The sequence below is a fragment of the Vombatus ursinus genome, unplaced genomic scaffold, assembly GCF_900497805.2.
Source record: "Vombatus ursinus unplaced genomic scaffold, bare-nosed wombat genome assembly UNPS02014870.1, whole genome shotgun sequence".
NCBI classification, from domain to species: domain Eukaryota; kingdom Metazoa; phylum Chordata; class Mammalia; order Diprotodontia; family Vombatidae; genus Vombatus; species Vombatus ursinus.
The window spans coordinates 6,529,242-6,554,022 of NW_020954648.1; positions in this window are offsets into that span (position 1 = coordinate 6,529,242).

Below are 24,781 nucleotides of genomic sequence, written 5' to 3' on the forward strand. Positions count from 1 at the left end.
CAGAAGGAAAATTTGGTATTTCAGAGCTGGAATAGACTGCCCCAGGAGGTATTGGGTTCCCATTCTGAGGTCCTCAAACTTTCAAGCATGGGCTAGATAACCATGGGGATTATTTTCATGTATGGGTTCAACTAGATACCTTCTGTAATTTTGTATTTCTGTGATTCTTTCATAATGGCCCTCTGATGCACATAACATTTTGATTTGCTCTGACAAAATATCTTTTGGTGTGTTATATGAAGGCCTGAAACAAACAAACATAACAGAAATAGGACATTGCCATCTTCAGATGCTGATAATGTTAGATTGAATCTAATGTTGGTCTACCTTGGTTTCAATAAAAAGTGAAAACCAAACTGTAAAATAAAATGTTTTGAATTAAAGAACCCATGGAAATGAGGAAATGCCACCTTAATTGTCACCCTTTCATCTTCATTGAATGTACTTCTCCTTGAAACATTACACACATTGAGATTCAGGCTTAACTATAGCTATATGTTTCACTTTCACTCCTATTTGTGCTCAAGACTGACATTTCTGTTTTGACAATTCAAGTGCCTGACTATTTGAAATAAAAGTTCCTCTCAGACTTGATGTGACAGTTGAGCATCTCCAGTCATATTATATTGAGGAAAGCACATCCCAGCAACCTCTCTCAATAATTTTCTATAATGCAAGAAGTCTTATGCCCCTATTAGAGAACTGATTCTATTACATTCTCCTCTCCAGAACTAATGAAAGCACTCTGCTGATGCATGTTAAAGACAATGATTGAATACAAAAGGCCTCCAGACCCTGTCTCTTGCCAAGATTAAAACTCCTTTGTCCTTTATACTGACCAGAAAAGAGTCACCTTTTAATTAAATTTGTTGTATTTTTTTTAACTTGGCAATACATATTATAGGAAGAACATAAATGATGTTGTGGTATAAACAATTTGTACATCTGTTTAACAAAATTAAGGATCTGTTTAGGATATTTTTAAAGGTTATGTTCTATGGACCAAGTTTGTAAGTTTGAGATGATTACTGGAAAAAAATACGTAGCTACAAAACAAATAACTTCTCTTTCTTCAAGACCCAAATCAGTTGTGGTCTCCTTTATGAAGCCTTCTCTGATTGCTTCCTCTTCCACCATAATTGTTCCCTCCCAGAATCTTCAATGACTTATATTTTGAACACTCTATGCTCTCAACATTTTAATTCATAGTTATTCCTGTAGATGTTATCTCCCTACTAGAGTACAAACTCCTTGAGAACTGGGACTGTGTTACTAATTTTGTATCATTAGCTCTTGGCCCAAACAAGGCATTCAATACATGTTTGGTGTTCTTGTTGAAAGAGGATTGAGGACTCCTACAAAATGGAAAAAATAAAGTATTTTTGGGATCTGACTTTTTCTATGCCTTCACATTTCCTCTACCAATAAGGTTAATCTGTTTATGAACATTGCTTGAGAACTTTCTACCTGCAGACCTTTGGTTTAATATAGCCGAGGATTGTCTTCTGCCCTGGCAAAATATATACATATCTTTGGGTATGAGGTAAACTTATCTTCAATTTCCTGGTCTCTTTGTTTCCAGTGCTTCAGGTTTTGTTGTGACTGATTTCCAGGTTCCTCAATCTCCTGAGTCTAAGGAACAAATTGTCTAGTCAGAATATAATCTGAAGTTCTTCTCTAGAGATGCTGATGTTCTTAATAAGAAGTTGAAATAGGGGTTAGATGATTTTTTCATTTTCACTTTTTCTTGTTGATAGTTTTAGCATTGTTGATTCAGTATACATGCTATGAACTTAATAAGTGGTTGTTGAAATAAATTCAATGGGAATTTATTAAATACATACTTGTTCGAGGAAAGCACTATGCTAGGCAATTGTACTAGATATAAAGATCAATAATAAATGTTCATAATCTCAAGGAGTTTATAATATACTTGGTGAGATAGGGTGTGCACAAAAGAGGAAACCTGGCACATGAAAAGGGCTTTGAATAAGAGGTTCCAATTCTGACTTTAAAGGTAGCCTTGTTTAGTGGACAGAAGGCTAGATGTGGAGTTAGGTAAGATATAGGTTTCATTAGCTACAACCCCTGTAAAGTTACCTCATAAAGCCTGTTTCCTAATTTCTTAAGTGAGAATAATAATGCCTCTAGTCATTTTGTTAGGAGTATTGAAAGGATTAAATGAGATGAGATAAAGAAAATCTCTTTACAACCTTAAGTCAAATGTAAATCCCAGTTGATTTCAATACTTAGTGATCTTAGACAAGTCATTTTCTTTACTGGAATTTCAGTTTCAACACCTGTAGAGTAAGGTGGTTGTATTAGCTGATAATAATAGTAATATTAACAACAACTATGATATCCCTTGAAATCTGAAATCCCATAATTCCTATTGTTCTTTCAAAATAAATATAATAAAGGCAAAATACCCCATAAGGATGGTATTAACAAAATACTATGGTAATTCCTAGGAAGGCTAATTGAATATAATTGGAATGGAAGTGCATTCCAGGCAGAGGAAATGACATAAGCAAAAGTGAGGAAGAGACAAAGTATAGAATGTATTTGAAGACTATTGAGTAATGCACTTTTGTGTGAATAAGGGAGAATGAAGAGAGGGTAAAAGTTGTAAAGGTTAATTGGAAATAGTGATGAGAGGCTTAAGTGTTGTTAGTAGAGTTTGACCTTGATTTTTCAGGCAATGAAAAGCCATTGAAAGTTTGTGAGCAAAAGAATGACATAACCATGCTTCAGAAAGATTTTTTTTTGACTAGACAATGGGGTTAAGTGACTTGCCCAGGGTCACACAGATAGTAAGTGTTATGTGTCTGAGGCTGGATTTGAACTCAGGTCCTCTTGAATCTAGGACCGGTGCTCTATCCACTGCACCACCTAGCTGCCCCAGAAAGATTGTTTTGTGTAACACTGTGTACAGTTGATTGCATAGAGTGATACTAGAAACTAGGAGAGAAGTTAAGGGTCTATTGTAATTGTCCACAGAAATGAGAAAAATGTGAACAAAGGTAATAATTGTGTGACTAAAAAGAGGAAATGAATATGAGAGATGTTGCAATGGGTAGAACTGAGAAGATTAGGCCACTGAGTGGATGTATATGGGTCAAGGAAGATAGAGATGTCAAATATATCTTCAGAAGAAAAAAAGGAATATGGAAAGTGAAGATTTGAGTATATGCATTGTGTCAATAAGGAAGATAGGCTTTTCTGGACAATGGCCTTTGGTCCCTGAACAATGAGCTCTTGGCAAGAGATAGGATTCACTTGAAAGTATTTGTTTGGCAGGAGACTTGCTGACCTGATCAAAATGTCTTTCAAATAAATTCTGAGGAAAAAAGGAGAAAATAGACTAGACAAAAGTACAAGAACAGATACTATTTGTGGCACAGAAAGGAGTAAAGGTGCTCAGTCATTCTTTTGTGCACTTTGGAGGAAAATCTGAGAATAAAAAATACTTACACACTGAAATATATAAATACCAATATGCAGAGTATCAATAATAGAGTGCAAATAAAATTTTATCAGAAGCAACTAATTATTCTTTTACAAGTCATATCAGGAGTAATAAGTGATGCCCAAAACAGGCTGTTAGAATAGAAAAGAACCATGGTCATATGACTACAGTTCACAGAAGTTGGAATACAAGGAAGGAACACTGAAATCAATAGAGAGTTCAGAGAACTCCCCTGGAAGTCAGAACCTTGGACAGTTCACTGAGACTCTAGCTGTTATTTTGATAAAATGTTTCTCCTTAACCTGAGTTAATTCTGTAGTTATGAATCAACCTGGTTACTCTATGATACATTTCCTATCTCCTCACTATAAACTTTTTGGGGTTCAAAACATTGTGTACTTGTGATGAAAACCCCTGTCCCTCTTGGGAAAGGAATGATGCTATTGATTTCACTTATTCAGTGAATATTTTAGTGCTTACTGTGTAAAAAATCAGTAGGACAGGTACTAAAGGAAATAAAGTATTAAAATAAGACATGTTCCCTGCTCTCATAGGGCCCAGTATATTTCAATATAAATACAAAGTAAAATTATACTTTCTTGCTTGACAGGAATATTATCAGGTAGGTCTATCTTGTGGGATTTCTTTGGGTTGAATTAGGTTGATTGGGGATTGCATGTTTTATATACTCTTATTATTTAGCATTCTCATCTTCTGATGCAGGGACTATAGGCTACACACACTTAATTGGTGTTTGTTGGATTAATGTAAAAAATTCCACTCTATTTTTTATTGCTTATTTCACATTTGGAATACCATATGACTTATGAGGGTAGACATTCTCTAGAGAGAACTATGAAACAACAAGAAAGTGTATTTTGATTCAAATATGAAAACTTTATTAAAATTAGAGCTTTCCAGCAACTGATCATTTGAAGCTAAAGAAGTACATGTGATATAGACAATTCTCATAATCTCCATGATGGCAGGGACCATGTTTTATACAAGCTTTTTAAAAAAAGTGCTACTCTAGTACCCAGCACAATGATCTGTACATAGGAAGTGCTTATTAAATATTTGTTGAATTGAATTAAATTAAATGCTTCTAAATTGCCCCCAGCCAGACCTCAAAATCTTCTGTCATTTCAGGAATCCTGCTATTTAAAACTGTACCTGACCATTTTGTAGAACCAATGTATTGTCTGGTTCTAGTCATGATGCTGCCTAATGGCTTGCTTCTTTTTTTGGTAGCTGTGGTTAACCTCAGACACAACTCTGTCAGAGAAAATGTAGCTAACAGGCAATCTCATTGCATTTGTACGTCCTCAGGGACAATACAGACATTTTAGTCACGTAAAGTGTTTTGCCTGTCAAGTAACATGAGCTCAAAAGTGATCAGATTCTGTCCTTGCTTGCACGCTACAACTGTCCCATTGACTTTAAGTCCAATACTCTGGTGACATTTAGCTGAGTAATCTCTCATATCTTGTTAACATGAGATCCTGAAATAATTTTGAATATGATTCTTAATATCCATTTATATTATGATTGAGCATCCCTAATATTTTAAGGGCAAGAAGAATGGGAGTTGCAACTATTATACATTTGATCAACCAGGTTACTCTAAAAACCAGATAATTTTATCATTCCCAAACTATTAGAATAATTGTTGAAAACTTGTGTGTTCATGAAATAATATTCTACGAGGAGCAGATAATCTGGTGATAATTCAGGAGAGGAACCAGTGGAAAGTTGCATTTTAACTTTTATACTGCTATTTCAGCTCTGTAACATCACTGCCACATTTCAATACTTTCCCCAATGACCTTATTCAAATCTTTCTTGATTGTTCTAAAGTAATGTAACTTGATAATTATTTATCTAGCTGTCTATCAATCCATCATATGGAAGCCAGTGTTCTATGGGAGTGGATATTTTCCTTTAAGAAGTCTGTGAGAATGGTGTCAATGAGAAGGAACCTTGGATGAGCTGACAAAAGAAGCTAACAAACCCAGGAAATACGAACTCTCAATATCTGTGGGAAGTGCTAGTCTATAATGACAGTCATTTCATGAAGATGCATTTGAAATCCCTTAGATAAGATGGAATTCTTGAGGAATGTTCATTTCTCCAAGTTTTCATTGAAGCACTGTAAGACTAGACTCGGTATTAAGGCTGTATAATTATATCTCTATCTAGGTATATAGATAGAGATACACATAAAAATAGATGGAGATAGACATAAAATACAGATGTATATAAACCTCATAGCTAGATTACCAATCTACTCTTATAGTGCCTCTATGAATGATTGGAGGAATGAACACTCTTCAGGGATACAATCTTATACAAGGGGTTTCAAATAAGTTCTCATAAAGTCTTTATGACTGTAGAGTATTGCCCAGGGGTCCAGAGATTCTACATTTACTAGAGTTTGCCAAATTCTATTGTAATGTCATCCAAGATTTTTTTTCAATGACCCACTTATCACAGAATTCTTAAGGGAAAAGAACCACTTCCATAGTATATAATTGGCCTTAGGCACATGCATAGATCACTTTGACCAATTTGACTTAAATGACTTTTAATTCCAGTAGAAAACAAGTGAAAATTATTTTAAATAAGTATTTAATATTATGCAAATGAAAAGAAACTAATCACTTGATTTTTTCCTACTTAGCTGGTTATATTAGTTTCATGTAAATGGAATAAATGAATGAATAAATAAATGAATTGAAATTGAACAAAGGAACAAATATATCATGGTAGGTTCTTTCAGTGTGGAAATAGTTAAACACTCAGGACACAGTTTTAGGGATTTCAGCCTAGAAATCTGCCAAGGCCACTGGGCATTTGTTGTATAATCTTATATTCAATATATCTAATGTTCTATCTAAATATCTAACAATGTTCTATCTAAAACCTGCTCCCCTCCTGAATCCTGTGTCCTTTTAGTGATACCACAATTCTTGAAGTCACTGAAGTTTGAGAATTTAGTCATCTTTGAATCTTCCCTTGCCCTCTGTACCCCAAATATAATCAGTTTCTAAGTTCTCACAATATTTCTTGACATTTTCTCTCCCCTTTGTCCTCTTTCTATTTTGATTGTCATCAGATGTAGGCCGGATCTTGTCATTTCCAATCTGGACTATGATAATAATCTATTAACTAATCTCTTGTATCCTTTTTTTTTTGCCTCCAATGTGTGCACACCATTTCCAAATGATCTTCCTAACATACCCTTTTTATTATGTTACTTCACTGTTCAAAACCCTCAAAAGTATCGCACATTTCTGAGAGAATAAAGTTTAAACTTTTCAGACTGGTGTCATCTGTAATGATGTTTCATATCTCCCTTCTACTCTACCAAACTGATCCTTTATTCCTGCCAAACTGATCCACTTGCCCTTTCTCAAATGTCTGGCGCCTTTTCTACTACAATGCCATAGTTTATACATCTCATGTTCCCCCCTACTTATCCTTCAAGACCAATCTCAGTGCCAACTTTTTCCATGAAGCTTTTTGTCATCATCCTGCCTCAAATTGATTTCTCCCACCTTGTGAACTCTTAGATAATGTCTTTGCCAATCATAATATATTTTCCATAAGTGATCTTACATTTATTTGTGTGTATGCATGGCTTATTGTCTTTTCTAGAATACAGGTTCCTGATGGGCAGGGACCACTGGACCATAAAGTGATCTTGGAGATTTTCTCTAAATCCTTCATGTTAATGAAACCAAACATCCGTGTCATAAGAAGGGGGGAAAACAAAAAGAAAACTAAGTTCTATGTTGAAAATAGAATTATGGAACCAGAGGCCCATAATATTTTAGAAGTAGGAAGGTCCTCAGAGATTGCTAACTCTGGCATATTATATTATATTCTCATATTATAGATGAGAAAAATGAGGCCCAGAGATATCTAGTTATGTTCAAAACTCAAACAAATGTGATACAACACAAATGAAGATTGGTCCTATAAATAATATTGAATATTTTTTGGTGGTATTTGGTCTTGGAGAACCATTGGAGTTTATTGAGTGGAGAGTGACATGGTCTGACCCGCACTTTAGAAAAAAAAAATTACTTTGGCAACTGTGTGGAGGATGTGTTGAAGTAGGAAGAGATTTGAACAAGAATGATTAGGAGGCTACAATAAATAGGATACATCAGAAGTGATGAAGGGCCCCTGATCCCTTGTGATTGTAATTGATACTGCTCTTCTGGGATCTTCCTCCCTCAGGACCAGAAATGATGTTATTTCTCAGGGTCCCTGATCCCTTGGGACCGGTAGTGATATTGCTCCTCAAGATCCTTGTTCCCTTAAGAGCAGAGGAGACCATTCCTCAGTACTTGCACTCCCTCTTGACTGAAAGTACTCCTCTCTGCTTTAGGCAATGTAGTTGCCAAACAATATCTGGTCCTGCATCCAGTGCTAGCACAGGGGTCCCCTGTAATCTCCTTCTGACCAGTTGCCTGGTCCCCTTAGTGTCTCTGTCTGGAGAGCTCCTGAAGCTGCTGCTATTGGGACTACCTAGTCCCAATAGTGGTGTTTCATCCACGTGGGCTCTGGGTCAGCTTCCACCCCCATGTCACATATCTCTCTGATCTCCTAAGTGGTCATGAGCTAGAAGAATGTCTCACTCTGACCTTTTATCGGCTTTGCTACTCCAGCATTTGATTTGAGGCATTATTTTTAAAATGTTTGCAGGAGAATGTGAGGCGAGCTCGGCTGAATGCTTGCTCTAAACTGCCATCTTGGATCCACCCCTAAGGAGTCTTTAGAATGCATCAGGATATGTCACACAAGAGTGTCCCACAACTAGTGGGTAGTGAGGTAATAGACCTAAAATTGGAGTGGAGAGGGATTTGTGGGATGTCTCTGCTAGTGGCAGGATTAATGATCAGTGTCTAGCTAGGAAGGGAAAAAAAGGACACATTGAAAATAAGTTTGGGATTAGGCTCATAGAAGGAGAAAGGAGAGGGTAGTATAACTTGGCCCTAGCTCTGGCTGGGGCCTTCCAAGCACTGAAAGATGGGTAATGAGTCTTTCATTGGTAATATTAGTTAGTTAAGCCAGAATTGAGCTCTGTGAAAATGAAACATGGGACAGGCAAGTCCCTGGCTTCCCTCATTTCCTTTGCCTTTGAGGCCAGCTCTATTTGCTATGCCTTGATATCTCTCTTGTGGATACATACATACATACATATATACATACATCTATATACACATACATACTTATGTATATCTGTGTGTGTGTGTGTGTGTGTGTGTGTGTGTGTGTGTGTAGAATCATTTAATAAGCATAATGAAAAGAGCAATAGACTAGACTGAAACTCAGAAGGCCTCATTCCAAGTCCCAGGTTTCCTGGTACTCCAGTTTCCTCATCTATAAAATATGAATAAAAATACTTCCACTACCTATTTTATGGTGATCAAAGTGTTAATAAGCTCTAAACACTATGCAAATATTAATTGTAGTTATTATTATTCTGTACATAGTTAAATACAAAGCACCATGTGACTCTTACCTCAACAGTCTACTTGAAAATAATGTCATCATGTAGAAGTAGCCCTGACAGCATAATTATTTTTCAACAGGATTAAAAAATATTATCTAAAATTATTGGGTAGTATATAGAACACAGTATGTGTGGCAGCATATGCAACATAGGATAAAAATAATTTTTACATTAATATGCTAAACATCCATTGGGTACCAAAATGAACCCAGAAATTTGAGAACCAATTCAATTGTGTTGAAGGACTCAAAAATGATGTTCTTTCAATAAAGCATTGCATTTTGTGCCCTGTTCAGTATGCCTTCTTGACAACATTGCAAACCCAGTCATAATTAACTTTTAGCCTGAAAAAAATTACCAGAATTTTCCCAGGAGTGTACCTAGGAAGATAACGTGACCCTGTGTGCTGAACTTTCTTTGCAATACAAATTGAAATCCATGTTCCATTTCTTTAACAGTCTAATTTTTTTCTCTCCATGACATCCAAAACTCTTATTTGGTCTGAACCATTCTAGGAGCAGACATGTCATTGACTCTAAGATTGTTATTTAGCCCATCATACCTGCTCTCACTGATGAAATTGCTGGGGAAAGCTAGGCCACCTAGGAGTGGCAAGGGAGTAAACTCCATCAAGATAATGATAGAAAAGTCGAAAGTAAAAATAAAGAGTAGGGTCAACAAAGTTTTCAGAGGTAGCATACCTCATAATTATGGACAGTATTAGATGTTTAGCATTTTGAAAGGAGAACAGTGATGGATTCTTCTCACCCAGGAAATAAGGAAGGAAGATAGAATGGTTTAAAAAAAAAAACCCAGAAATTTGGGGGAGAGCAAAAATATTGAATAAACTCTTCTTGATCTCCTCAGGAAAATAAGAGGTGACATTCGCAAGCTGTCGAATGTTAGGGAATATGGAGACATTAGGGGCTTAAGAAGAATATTTGAAGCAGGCCTTAGGGGAAATTCTGTAAAGCCAATGAGATGAATGACAGGCTTGATGAGCAGTGGTTAAAGCAAAGATAAAGTTATGGAATGGATCCAGTGCATGCCAAAATCAGCATGGTTTTCTTACTTTCTCTAATAATCCTCCACATCCAGGGACTAGGAACAGAGTCAATGGGTGGTGGTATACACCCAGAGTTGAGAACTGGGATATGGATAAGACATAAGATTCAAAGAATGGTGGATTCTAAAATACCAGCAAAAATGTCATTGACATGGATGACAATTGGTTCTATTCAGTCTGGGGAGAGATATAAGTAAAGCCATAAGGTCATTGATTTGGAGCTAAAAGCTTACTTAGAGACCATTGAATCTAAAATCCTCATTTTGTAGATGAGGATACTAAGGTACTGGCATTAAATAACTTGCCCAGGCTCACAGAGTTAGTAAAATTCCAGGGCAAGATTTGAACCCAAATCTTTCCGATTTCAAGTCAAATGCCTTGCCCACTACATCATTCAGCCTCTCAAGCCAGAAGGTGCCTGATGTATTCTGAGAATAAGAAAGGCTTGAAGGACTAGAGGTTTCCACAAGGGGCGATAGTAAACTTCAGTAGGTATAGGGGAACATGGCAGGGCAACTCAGAAGCTGCTTGCCCACTTCTTCTACTATATTATTCCTCTATATATTGCTACTGGTATTGATTTGACCTCTCTGCAGAGAGAGGATTGATTGGGTAGAGAGGTTAGTGGGAGAAGGCAGGGGACAGGCAAGAAAATCAAGGTAAGGGGATGAGGTACAAAGAGAAAGTAATTAGAAAATGCCATCGCGTTCAGCTCCATCACACATAAATGTCACCCTGTTACTCCTCTGGTTATAAGAAAGTTTTCTTATTACTGTTTAGGGCAGCACCATTGTCAAGTAACATCATCTAAACTCCTTACCACACATATAAAACCTGTCAAATATTACAATTTTTTCCTCCACTTCTCTTGCATACATTCCCTTCTGTCTATACCCACAGCCACCATATTAGTTTTGGCCCTCATCATTTCTTGCCTGTGTGTTTGCAATAATATCCTAATGTAATTGGTCTTCCTGCCTCACATCTCTACCCAAAAAGAGTCAGTCCATCTTTCCCAAATAGCTGTCAAAGTGATTTTCCTAAATCCCAGATTCAATCATGTTTATAAATTGTAGTGGCTCCCTATTACCTCTAGAGTCGATTAGAATTGCTCTGTTTGGCATTTAAATATTTAAAGCCCCTACTTTCTTCTAATTGTCTCCATTATTCTTCTTCAAAAATTCTACAGTACAGCCATACATATCTATTTGCTGTTCTTCACACAGGACCCTCTACGACTTCTCTTTGTGCCTTTGTACTGGCTGTGCCACATATCTGAAATTCATGGGAGGCTATTTACTGTAATTTCAAGACTCATTCAATGCTTCATTCCAGACTCATTTCAAATTATTTTATCTGCAATAGGCTTTTCCTTGTCTCTTCCCCTTCCCTTCCCCCAGCTACTAGTGTCTTTCCTCTAAGGTTACTTTCCATTTACTTTATATTTACTTTTTATTTTGTATATCCTTTTTATTTTTTTATTTTTTGGTAATTTTTATTTTTCCCATTAGAATGCAAGTTACTTTAGGTAAAGGACTTTTTTTTCTTTGTATCCTCAGCACTTAGCACAATTCCTGGCAATAGGAAGTACTTAATAAATGCTTGTTGATTGACCAAAAGTTTCTTACTACATATAAAATAATATTTCAATTTTTTTAGCATGACATTCAAGACTGTAACTAACTCAATGTTGCAGCCTTCTCATACTATACTTCTCCAAATACTGAACTCCAGTTAAACTGAGACATTCACAATTCCAAATTCATGTTCCTCACTTTCTTATACACAACTTTTATTTATGCTATTCTCCATATTGCGTTTGTCCTCTTTCACCAACCCCACCACTGGCAATCCTACTGAAATATGTGGCTATTTGTGAAGAATGTTGTACAGAGGATTTCTCCTGAGGCAAAGATTGGATTAAAATCACTTCTGAGGTTCTTTCCAACTCAGATATTCTATTACTCTAATAGAATAAAAGTCTTGGTTGTGGAAAGAAGGGAACATATGACTTAAAAAAGAAAACTTCTCCTGTTCCGTCCTTCCCATTTGCCTCTTATCTTACCTAGCTGTTATTATCTTGGGACATCAGATACTAATATATGCTTGAAATAGTATTTGCTTTGTCTTTTGCTATGAAGATCTCAGAGGCAGTGCTCTTTAGGGAGGACTAAATTTTAACTGCAATTCTATCTTTTTTTATTAGTAATGTTAAACTTCATGATTTCCCTCAAGGCTTGGCAGAAGCTGGTAGGAAAAATCCAATTATAGATTAATTGATTTCTGCCATAACTCAAATAAATAGAGATTTCCATGGACTTTACTTAACTGGAAGCCAATGATTATTGTCTTTATTTATTTGCTCTTCACACTACTTGATTTTTTATGTCAAGGCACTCTCTATCTCCTAGGAATGTTATTAGCATTGTATTACTTTCATTGCTTTTGTACAGTCATTCAGTTATGTCTGACTCTTCATGACTCCATGGACCATGGAGTTTTCTTGGCAAAGATACTGAAGTGTTTTGCCATTTCATTTTTCAGAAGATCAAGGCAAACAGAGGTTAAGTGACTTGCCCAGAGTCACACAGCTAGTCAATATATGAGGCTTTATTTGAATTCATATTTTCCTGATTCCAGGTCCAGTGCTCTATCTGCTGAACCACTTACCTGTCTCCTTGTGTTACTTTCATATACTAGCTTAAATTTAGTTATCTAAGGGGCCAGTACCCCAGATTATACAGTAGTGGACATGACACAAAAACATTGCATTGCTTGGCTAAATAAATACTTAACCTTTCTGATCTTAGGGCTAAAACGGTTGATTATCTACTTCAGAATTTCTCCTTAGTCCTACTAGAAGGGACAGAGCCAGTTTTGAAGTATGCATGAAAATAATTTTGGGCTACAAAACAAGGACAATCTGTTATATACCCTCTTTCTCTCATCTGGCTACTTTTTTGTATATTTCTTACCTTACATTTCTATCTACTCAACTCTATCTCTGTATCACTGGAGGCTAAAGCCACAGGTGTGATATATTAAATATGAAAGGGAATGAAGGGAACAAAAGAGTTAGTAGGAGTAAGGGTTGGGATGGGGAGATGGTGGAGGGGGGATCTCCAGGTATTCTTTTGTGCTCTTTGATTTCTACTAAATCTACTTATTGTTCTCTTACAGAAAATTCACATAGGATTCCCAAGTTGTCACATAAATTCATTTCAGTAGCATTTATTAAGCATATATTATGTGTTAGGCATTTTGCTAAGTACTGAGGATAGAAATAAAGGCAAAAACAGTCCCTGCCCTCAAGGACCTTACAGTCTAAAGGGGGAGACATCACAGAAACAACTATGTACATAGAAAATATATACAGAATAAATTTGAGATAATCCAAGGGAGGCACTAAGATTAAACGGGTCTGTGAAAGGCTCCTTGTAGAAGGTGGGATTGGGAAGCTAGGAGGTGTAATGTGGTAGCATAGCTTTAATTTGAATCCTTAATAATGCTTTTTATAAAGGAAACTTTTCAAAATATCCATGTCTTGTTTTATAGTTCCATAAGTTCCTTTTTAATTATGAGTATCATATGTTAAATTTGTGGAGATATACATTGCAGTACAGTAAAAAGAACACTAGACTAACAACCAAGAGACTTGTCATCTTGTATTGGCTTTGCTATTAATTGGCCATTTTATGACTGTAGAGAAATTTTAAAATTTCTCCAGATCTGAGTTTTCTCAAATGTATTTAGGGGAGCAGTGAAGTGTTTTATTGGTAAAAACACAACAGCAAAACCTTGGATTAATTTTTTTGTTACTGACTGATAAACATAATAAAGGTAGGAATTTATGTTTTGTAGCTAGAGAATCTTCACAGTATTCATGCTTTACAATTAAACTATCAATACGATAATTTACAGAGAGATGAGATAATAACAACTCAGAGAGACAAAAGATCTATGATATCAATGGAAATAAAGGGGGAGGGGAGTAGGAATGAAGGGAGAATGGCATTTCAGACCTAAGACTACACCATTAAACAGCAATTATCAAAATCATTTGGTATTGGTTAACATGTAGAGGTACATAAATGGAAATGGCTAGACAAGGGAGAATCAGACACAATAGAACTCAGTAACCCAAGGTTCAGTAAACCTGGAAACATAAGTTACTTTGGAAAACAAAACAATACAAACAACTTTCTTTTTGATTAGAATTTCTGGGAAAACTAAAAATCAATTTAGCAAAAATTAGGTTTAGATCAACCTCTTATATCACATTCCACAATAAATTTCAAATGTATATGTGACCTGAACATTAAAGATCATGGTCATACACATGCCATAAAAGAAAATTGGTAGAAAAGATCACATATCATTCACTGTTCATAGAACATGTATTCTTAACCAAAGAAATAACCAATTATAAAAATTAAAATGGATCATTTTGAACACATGAAATAGAAAATCTTTTGTACAAACAAAATCAATGCATCAAGGACAAGATGGGAAGCAGTCAAATGAGGAACAAAATCTTTGTATCAAATTTCGTGGATACATTTTTGATATACAAGATATATGGCAACTAATAAAAATAGACCAAATTCCATTCCATAGTAGATAACAGGTCAAAGTATATGAACAATTGTCAAAAAAAAATTGCAAACAATTAACAAAAAAAGTCCAAAGTCATTAATAAGAAAAAATGCAAACCAAAACAACCCTAAGCTTTTACCTCATATCCAGCAAATTGGCAAATATGAAAAAAAAGATAGCAATGCTGTAGGGAATATGGGAAGACAGTCACACTATTGCATTATTGGCAGCTCTGTGACAATTGTAGAAACAATTTGTTGTTTATTGTTTGGTTGTTTTCAGTCATGTCCAACTCTTCAGGACTCCATTTTGGGGTTTTCTTGACAAAGATGCTGGAGTGGTTTGCCATTTCTTTCTCCAATTCATTTTACTGATGAGAAACAGGCAAACAAGATTAAGTGACTTGCCCAGTGTCACACATTTAATAAGTTTCTGAGGCTGAATTTGAACTCAGGAAGACGAGTCTTCCTGACTCTAGGCCTAGCACTCTATGTATGCACTGCATCACCTAACTACCCAAGAATAAAATGGCTAAAATTTCCATACCTTTGGATCCAAATATCCTACTGATAGGCATATAACCAAGTAGTGTCACTGATAAGACAAAAGTATTCTACATATATCAAACTATTAAAAGCAATTTTTTTGTGGTAACAAAGAACTAGAAATTAAACGTCTGTTGACTGAAGGATAGCTAAACAAATTGTTGCACATGAATGTAATAAAATATTATGGTGCTATAACAAATTATGAGTATGATGAATATGGGGAAGTATAGACTAACATGAACCAATATAAAATGAGGTAAGCAGGACCGAGAAAATATACATGGTGACTATAATTTAATGGAAAGAACAATGATCACAAAACAATTGAAAATGAATGTTGCAAAATTACAAAGAATAAGTCTGGTACCAAAGAAAAGATATGAGAAGACAATTCACTAATCCTTTACTGAGGTGGCACATCCTTGGTATGGAAAACTCCATATAATATCATTTATTGGAGATATATTAATGGGCATTGCTGAGTTATTTTTTTTTCTTTTTTTTTAAAAATGCCTTTATTTAAGGGGAATGGTCTTTCTAGAGGTAAAGAAAGGGATATAGAAAAAATATAGATAATATAAATAAAATATGTCAAAAATTATTAAATTATAGAAATGTTGCTTCATTGACTCATGTAATCCTATACCTAGAATGAACATTAAAGCACCTAGTCCAACCATTGTATTTTACAGATGAGAAAACAAAGGCCCGGAGAGATTAAGTGACTTTCTCAATATCACATACCTTAGTAAGTGACAAAGCAAAGTTATAACTCAGATCTCTTGACTCTTGACCAGTGTGTTTTCTAGTATGGTACATTGCATTCTCCCAAATTCCTCTTATGTGCCATATAATCCTTGGCATATTAATTCAATTCTACTTCTTTAAGATGTTAACTTGTTCTGTGACATAGAAGACACCATTGATCCTGAAATAATTTAAAGTAAAAATTTAACTAGCTTTTTTTTCTGAGTTAATAATTATCATTGCTACCTAGTCCATGCCATTATAGAACAGAAGACAGAATGCACTTAAGAAGAATGGATGGGGGAGTCATCTATTGAGTGGGGATGCTGTTGTTTCTTCAAAATAACAAAGGCCTAGGGGCAGCAAGGTGGTGTAGTGGATAGAGCACCAGACCTGGAGTCAGGAGGACCAGAATTCAAATCCAGCCTCAGACACTTAGTAGCTATGTGACAGTGGGCAAGTCACTTAACCCTGATTGCCTCAAAAAAAATAACAAAGGCCTTGAAGTAATACAGGGAAATGCTGTTTAAGAAAACCTGAACATGAAGGCTGAATTTACCAAACAGATTAATGGATGAGGTAGGGGCTAAAGGGAGACAAGGGTTATTAGTCACATTGCAGAAAAGATTGATTTACTAAATAGTTCCTCACAGAATTCCTTTCAGCAGGAACTAGCCTAGCATACTGAAGCATTACTTTTCTTTGCAATTCATCATTTCTTTAAGTGGTTTGGACATTGAGGAGAAGAGACACAAAGCTAAAATGGCAGGTGTCCTGGCCAATATCAAAGACATTAGGAGAAAATCATGACACATCTCCTTAATGATCATATAAACAAAAGGAAGTAGAAACATGACAATCAGAGTTTTAAGAACACATAATTACAGAATCTCAAAGTTGGAAGGGACCCAGAAACCACCTAGTCTAACATGCACAATGCTGAACAAGCATCGTTTGTACAGTATACCAAATAAATGGCACCCAGCTTTCGCTTGAGGGTCTCTAGAGAGGGAAAAAAGCTCTCTCTCTTGAAGTAGTCCATTCCATTATTGTATAGTTTTGTTAGAAAGTTCTTTCTAAAACTTCTACTGATGATTCCTGTGCCTGTGCTTGAACAGAACAAGTCTATCCCTTTGTCCATCAGTCCTTCAAAAATGCATGGAAAGGTATCATGTCTCCTTTAAGTATCCATGTCTCTGGTTGTTCTTTCACTTAATCCTCAAATGGCATGAAATTAATGTCTCAGTCCATTGTTGTTACCCACTGAACACTTTCTAACTTGTCAATGTGCCTCCTAAAATGTGGTTTCCAAAGTGGAATAGACTATGTAGATGTGGTCTGACAAAGGTAGAGACTAGTATGGCTATCATTTTCATATTCTTGAGGATCATACTTCTTTAAATTCAGCCTAAATCACTGTAGCTTACTGGGTTGCTATATAATATCAGTGATTCAAGATACAATCCACTTAAGCCCCTAGATCTTTTTCAGGAAAACAGTTTTTTAGCTGTGTCTCTCTTATCTTATACCCATGGATTTGAATTTTTTAAACCTGTTTAAGAATTTACTTTTACAACTATTAAATTTTATCTTATTAGGTTTGATGTGATGTTCTAACTTTTCAAATTTTTTTTTAAGATTCTGGCTTAGTTATCCAATGCATTAGCTATTTCTGTTTTATTCCCTCCCTTCTCCCTAACCCCTTTCCTTTCTACTTCCCTCTTGGGTAAGGTGAATTACTTTATCCAAATGTACATATACGTGTGTGTATAATTTTCCCTTTGAACTAGTTTAGATAAGAGTGAGGTTCAAGCTTTGTCCACACTTCTACCTTATCTTCCCCTTCATTATGTAAATTATTCCTTGTGTGCCTTTTTTATGTGAGATGATTTTCCTCATTTTCTTTTCCCTTTAGCTATCTCCCACACCATCCCTCTTTCTTACCCTTCCATTCTTCATTTTGACTAAAATACTAGTCTTATATCTATGCCCTTTGTCTAAGTAGACTCTTTATAACTGCATTAATGATGATAATGTTCATATTGGTTATTATCTTCCCATACAGGAATAGAAAAAGTTTAACCATATTAAATCCCTTATGATTTCTCATTAATATTTACCTTTTTATACTTCTATTGAGTCTTGTACTGAATATAAAAATTTGTATTCAGCTTTGAGCTTTTCATCCAGAAAGCTTGAAAATTCTCCATTACGTTACATGTACATTTATCCTCTGGTAGTATTATATTCAGTTTTACTTGATAGGTTATTATTGGTATTAATCCTATCTTCTTTGTCTTCTGGAATGTAGTATTCCAAGCCCTATACTCCTCTAGAGTGGTAGCTGCTTAATCTTGTGTGATCCTGACTGTGGCTCTAGGTATCTGAATTATTTCTCTCTTGTTTCTTGAGTTATTTTCTCTTTGAACTGGAAATTGTGGCATTTTTTTTCTTAGAAGGTTATTAGTAGATTTTTCAGTTTTTACTTTGACTTCTGATTCTAAAACATTTGGGAAGTTTTCCTTTGTAACTTTGTGAAACATAATGTCTAGGCCCTTTGTTTTGCTCATGGCTATTAGATAATCTAATTATTTTAAATATACTTCTCCTCAATATATTTTACAGGTCAGTGATTTTTTTTTCTTTGAGATAGTTCACATTTTCTTCTATTTTTCAGTCTTTTGTCTTTATTGTTTTCTAATTGTCTTACTGAATCATTAGCTTCTACTTGTTCAATTCTAATTTTTAATGAGTTATCTTTAGTAAGGTTTCATACCTCTTTTACCACTTGGCCAGTTCTTATTTTGAAAGAGTTATTTTCTTTAGTATTTTTGGTGCATTTTTTTTATCCAGCTGTAAATTCTCTTCTCAAAATTTTCTTGCATAGCTCTCATTTCTTTTCCAACTTTTTCCTTTACCACTCTTCTTTGATTGAAAAAAAAAATTTCTTGCTCTTTTAAAAATCTCTTTCTTTAGCTGTTCTATGATTTCATGTTGGTTTTGTGTCCAATTTGCATTTTTCTTAAAGACTTTACTTATTGAGCTTTTTAAATCACATTCTTCTTCTCTGTTTGTATTGAGCTTCCCTGTCCCCATAGTAGCTTTTTCTGATCAAGTTCTTTTTTATTGTTTGTTTCTTTTCCTAGCTTAATTCTTGATGTTGGAATTTATGTTAGAGATGGGCTCTGTTTACCTCTGATAAGGGGTGGGGTGACTGAGGTTCAAAAATTATGTCCTTCTGTTGCTTTCACAGCTAGTTTTAGGGGCCTGTAAATTTTTGGTGTTTCCAAAGTGGTGTGATCTGGGGATGGTTGTTATTACTGCTCTATTGTTCTGAGCTCTGGTATTCACCAGGTAGGTCCTCTGCTCCCTTTTCAACACAATTGCTCCTCTGTACATTTGAGCTCGGTAATGGGTGACACAGCCGTCAAATGGTGCCTGATCCCCTATTTAGTGCTAGCTTAGGGGGCTCTCAAAATATTTTTTTCTGAGCAGGTGTGTTCAGTCCCCTTACATCACGATTCACTAAGTAACACTGGTATTTACATTGCTTTTGGTGCTGCCTCTACCTCCAAGGTCCACAACCTATGTGGCATCCACTTTTTTCATGCCTGGTCAGCTCTTACCCCAATATCTGTAGACCCTCTCTGAATTCCTAAGCTGCTCTGGGCTGGCAAAATGACTCACTCTGACTCCTTGGCTTTTCTGCTTATAATTTAATTTGGCATTTTCTGGGGTTGTTTTGTAGAAGGGGTTTGGGAGGAAGTTTGGCAGTTATGATGCTTTACTCTGCTATCTTGACTCTTTCCTGGTTCTAATGTAAATTAATTGAGAAGGCTTACTTCCTCAGAAGGGTATCAATCAATAAACATTTAGTAAGTTCTTATTATGCGCCAGATACTGTGACAACTACTTGGGATACAAAAAGAAGCAAAAGACAGTCTCTGTCCTCAGGGAACTTATAGTCTAATGGAGGAGACAACATGAAAACACATATATGCAAAGTAAGCTATGTACAGGATAAACAGGAAATAATTAACAGAGGGAAAGTACTAGAATTAAAAAGGGGTTGGGGAAGGCTTTCAGTAAAATATGGGATTTCATTTGGGACTTAAAGTTAAGGGATTGATTACAGATGACAGTGAGAAGATGTAGGCTTGGAAAAGTGCAACACTTTGTTTGCTACCTTAAGACCCAGTATAAGAGGACATATGCATATATCAATGCAACTATTGATTTTGAGAAAGAGATTGCCTGGCTTTTACATAGTTTATAAGCAACTTCTTCTTGGTGTGAGTATGAGAAGATTGACATGCAATGTGCTGTGTCCCTGAGAAGGCAGGTTTATTGTAGCTGTTGGAAATCATGATTTGTAACTGCAACCCAAACAAGAACCTTCGAGAAATTCTCACTATTCTTAGAAGCGGCAGGTTGTACACTACTGCTGTATTTAAAAATCATAGCCCTTACTTTTTCCAACTAATTGGACTTTTACAATGAAACTGAGGAGACGGGTAATGGGGTCTCAACTTTATAAAATTTCTACTCCTGAATTCAGAAACTTGTGTGAGAGAGTAATTGCAAATGCCTAAATAGTTTTGTATCTTTAACTCTTGCTTCTGAGACTTTTTCTGTTTATTTTCTATAAGGAAAATCATTCAACCTCTTTGTCCCCAATTTCCTCCTCTGTAGAACCATAGGCTTTGGCAACATGACATCTAAGTTTCCTTCCAGATCTAATATTTTAGAATCAATAAGATAAATTCAGTTAATTGCTTTTATATATCACATGTATAAGGCATACACATTCATGTAACATATATAAATGTATGTATAACATTCGATTTATTTTGAGAGAAAGAGCTAGAATTCATGGTGTAGTTTTATGATCCCTTGATGAAATCCATGCTGGAGAAATAGCCTTCCTGCCTGGATATGTACCCAAAAATATGCCATCATCTTGTGCCAGCTATTTAAATTGTTGACATAATCTTAGTGAAAGTCACCTCTGTAAACATTTATTATATGCCTCTTGCTTACAAGGCACTGTACAAGGTGTTAAGGATACAAAAATAAAAGGGAAAGTCTTTCCCTTTGACAAAGTTATATTCTTCTAGAGGTATACAAGAGATAAGGCAATACATTTTACTTAAGATGGCATTTTAGCCAAATTTAACTCTTTTTTAGTGTGGAAAATATATCATCATAGGCTGAAATGTCTGTACTTCAGTCTTTGACCCTCCTACTTACAAGTACATGGCTTTGGTCCTGGTATAGAGGATGGATGAAAGAGGGAAGATAGCTCAGTACAACTCATTCCCAATTCAAGTAAAAACAACTCAAAATGCAAGTCTCTCCTCACAGTGGGTCAGGAAAGTCTTCCTCATATATGAAAAAATTTTTTGTGGGGAAAGTAAAGAGATGTTGGGGTCTAAGACTGATTCTGGTGAGAGAATTCTCCCGACCAATGCAAATTGGCTTTATGATCTAAAAAGTTTTCTGCAACTATTGGAAATTAACTGACTTAATTTATGGGTGGCATATTCAGTATGTATAAGTGGTAGAACCTGAAAACAGGTCTTGATTCTAAGACTGATTATATCTACTATGCCATACCTACTGTATATATTAAAGCTATATTATTGTTATATTGCTGTAGGTCTGTTAACTCTTGCCCTCTATCACACAAAACTGTGCCTCTCAGTATTTCCTTTCCTTCTTCCCATAATTACCATTTGATATTTTTTCAGACTTTTCTATATTACTAATAATAGACCTTTGGAATATGGTTATCACCCAAATATAAATGTCCATATACTTACCTCACACAAGACTGACCCAAGTTAACATTTCAAATAACAAAAAAAAACTAATGTATTTCAGTAATGCAACCTCTTAAGTTAAAGGTGACTCAACTTAAAGTGTGAAAGACATATGACTTTCCTTTAGACTTTATAAATAACACTGCCATACAAAAATAATGATCATGAATAGCAGTAAAGTGGTATGACCTCTGCTTTATCCTACCATCACCACCACTCAAAATAACTTTCCACTGTTCCATACACAAACCTTGTAGTTAATGAGGAAAGGGAGTTTCATGACCTGGGTAATTTCCCTTTTGAAATTTTCCATCTTCCTTAATTCCTTTGTGTACTACCTGAAGAAATTAATTCCATTTGTTAGCCATGCTTGCTCTTAGAGAGGATACTCATTCCTATCCACCATAAAGAGCCAATAAGGAAAGACACATTTTATTTTGCTGGTATGAATGCTACATAAAACACTCTTTTTGCCTTACTCCTTTTTTTGTTTTCAATTTATTGTTAGCTTTCCCAAATGGGCATTTCATGTCAGGAAGTCTACAGCTCAGCCACGGTCCTCAAATTATGCTGGCCAGCATTCACTTCCTCTAATCAGCTTGAACTCTCACACATCCTAATCACTGCAGAAGAAGACCTGGCAAATCTTTTTATTACTGAGGAGAGCATTGCTGGCCTCTGAAATAACAGGTGAAGTTGAAAAGCTGGGTCATAGACTTCTTCATCAAAGTTTGACATCAAAGCATACGACAGGAGGATCAGTTCTCCAAATGATTTCCTCTTATTATCCAAGTCCTGAAGGCCAGTACAGCTTTGGGAAATGGGTACAGACTAAGAAAAGATCAGAAGCAGCTTAGAGGTCAGAGGTAAAACTGAAAAGCTTTATTTCCAGGGCAAATTTGCCACCTACTACAGCCTTTCACCAACACTTCCCCTTGTACCTTTTTTCTTCCTGAATCACATATCCAAAATATATTCTGCATTTCTGCTATTACTTGGGTCAAAGAGGGGTTAGGGAAGTCTTTGTGGGGTTCAGGGTGGCAACCCACAGTTTAGGAAGCACTGAGGTGGTCATGAGTGGAAAAAGTTTAAGAAGCCCTGATCTAGATAATATTGCATCTTGGCTAGCTGTTTCCACTTTGTTTTTCCTTTCCTGAGTAGGTGACCAAGCACTGACCTTAAGATGGACATGTCATGTATTACAGGCAACCATGTGAGTTCAAGAGATCTTGAGGTCCTGGGTCCCATGAAAAAAAGAGTGAATAGTTACCAAAGATACAAAATTCATTAGCTGTGGACGTGTAAAGATCAGAGGAGGAAAATGATAATACAGATGAACGAGAAATTGAAATGTCTAATTAGCAATTTTGCAAACTGTCTTATGCTCAAAGTTTAAATATTACTCTCACAGTAGATTATAACAATAGTTATAAATGTTACTGAGCTTTGTTCTAGTCATTCCATTAATACAAACTCTGATTCTTTTATTTTTAGCATTTCTTTTTGTGCATTGAAATGTATCACCTATCCTATACAGTGATTCATATTCTACAATGAATATTTTTTTCCTTTTCCCCTTGTGAGAAAACATTTAGAATTGTGGACCGCAATTTAATTATCTATGAATAAAATCATCCCCAGGATACACTGGCATTTTTAATGAACCAATCAACACAACAAAAGGGAGCTCTCTTTTACAAGAAGACAAGCTCCTAAAGAATGAGACCTACCCAAAACATATACCTGGGTACAATACAGGAAGTGGCTGTGGATTCAGCAGGGTGGTGTCCCAGTGCCAGATTAGGATTTCTGATTCACTCTCCAAATAATACACAACCAAAGAAGAAATGTCAAACTCATGATTCTCGGTCACAGGCTGCAGCAAAACTCAAATGTGGGGCAGGAACCAGATTAAAATGTATAAGTGTTTAACATAAATAAAAATTCAATGCAAAATAGATCATTTTAATTTATGGTTTTCTAAGTCAATATGTAGCCTGCCGGGATTGAGTTGACACCACTAAAGGGGAATTTAAAAAGCCAAGAGACCGGTGATTCTGGGTTTGTACTTCTCTTTAAGTCTGATCTAGAGGCCAGGTACCTTTAGGATCACTCTAGTATCACACTTAGTTGAACCAGAATTGTATATTATGCACCCAAAAAATTCTTCATGAACCATCGTTAAGAAATGTTTTAGATCCCAAAATTCCTTATCAATGCCAATCTGAATCTTTCTCAGACTTTTCACATATAAATACTAATGTAGACCTACATTTCTAGAATAGTCCTAAACTAAATAGGTTTCCAAGGTTGGAATCAGGGCTGGCATAGGACATTAAATATACTATACTTCCTCCTACCTGCCTCAAATAGAACTGTCAAATTTCAAACTTAATACTTTGAGCTATGGTTCCCTTTCCACTGTTCTGTTTCTAATATATGTCAGTATTACTGATATACATAGTATATACTCTGACACTTAGTATCTGTGTGACCTTGGTTAAGTAGCTTAGCGTTCCTGGCTCTCAGATTCATCTCTGAAATGAAGAGATTGGACTAGAGGGATTTCTAAGTTTTCTTCCATCTCTAGATCAGATCAGATGATTTCTTGTCTTTTCTCTTTCTTGTAAATCTGAATAGTTTTGGAGTGTGGTGCTATGGTGCTTGTGTGATGCCAGTGGTAGGAAGTGGTAGGAGCCATAACCATGCACCAGGGCCAAAAGCATCATCCTCCAAAAATGACTGTCTGGCTGTGCCTCTGTGTATTTGAAATTATTTGAAAGCCCTGAGTGTAGTCTCGCCAAAAGAGGTATTCCTTCCCCCAAACTGGCTGTACTGAAACCATGATTTTCCTACTCTATAGAGGTATCATCTGGAGACAAATAAAACAGGTTGTACTTATGGTTAAATTTGCCTTGCTTTGTAGGAGCTTAATAGAGGGACTAAAATTAAAGTGTTTTGAAGATTTTAGAAGCACTAGAAAATGTCAGCTGTTATGATTATTATCTT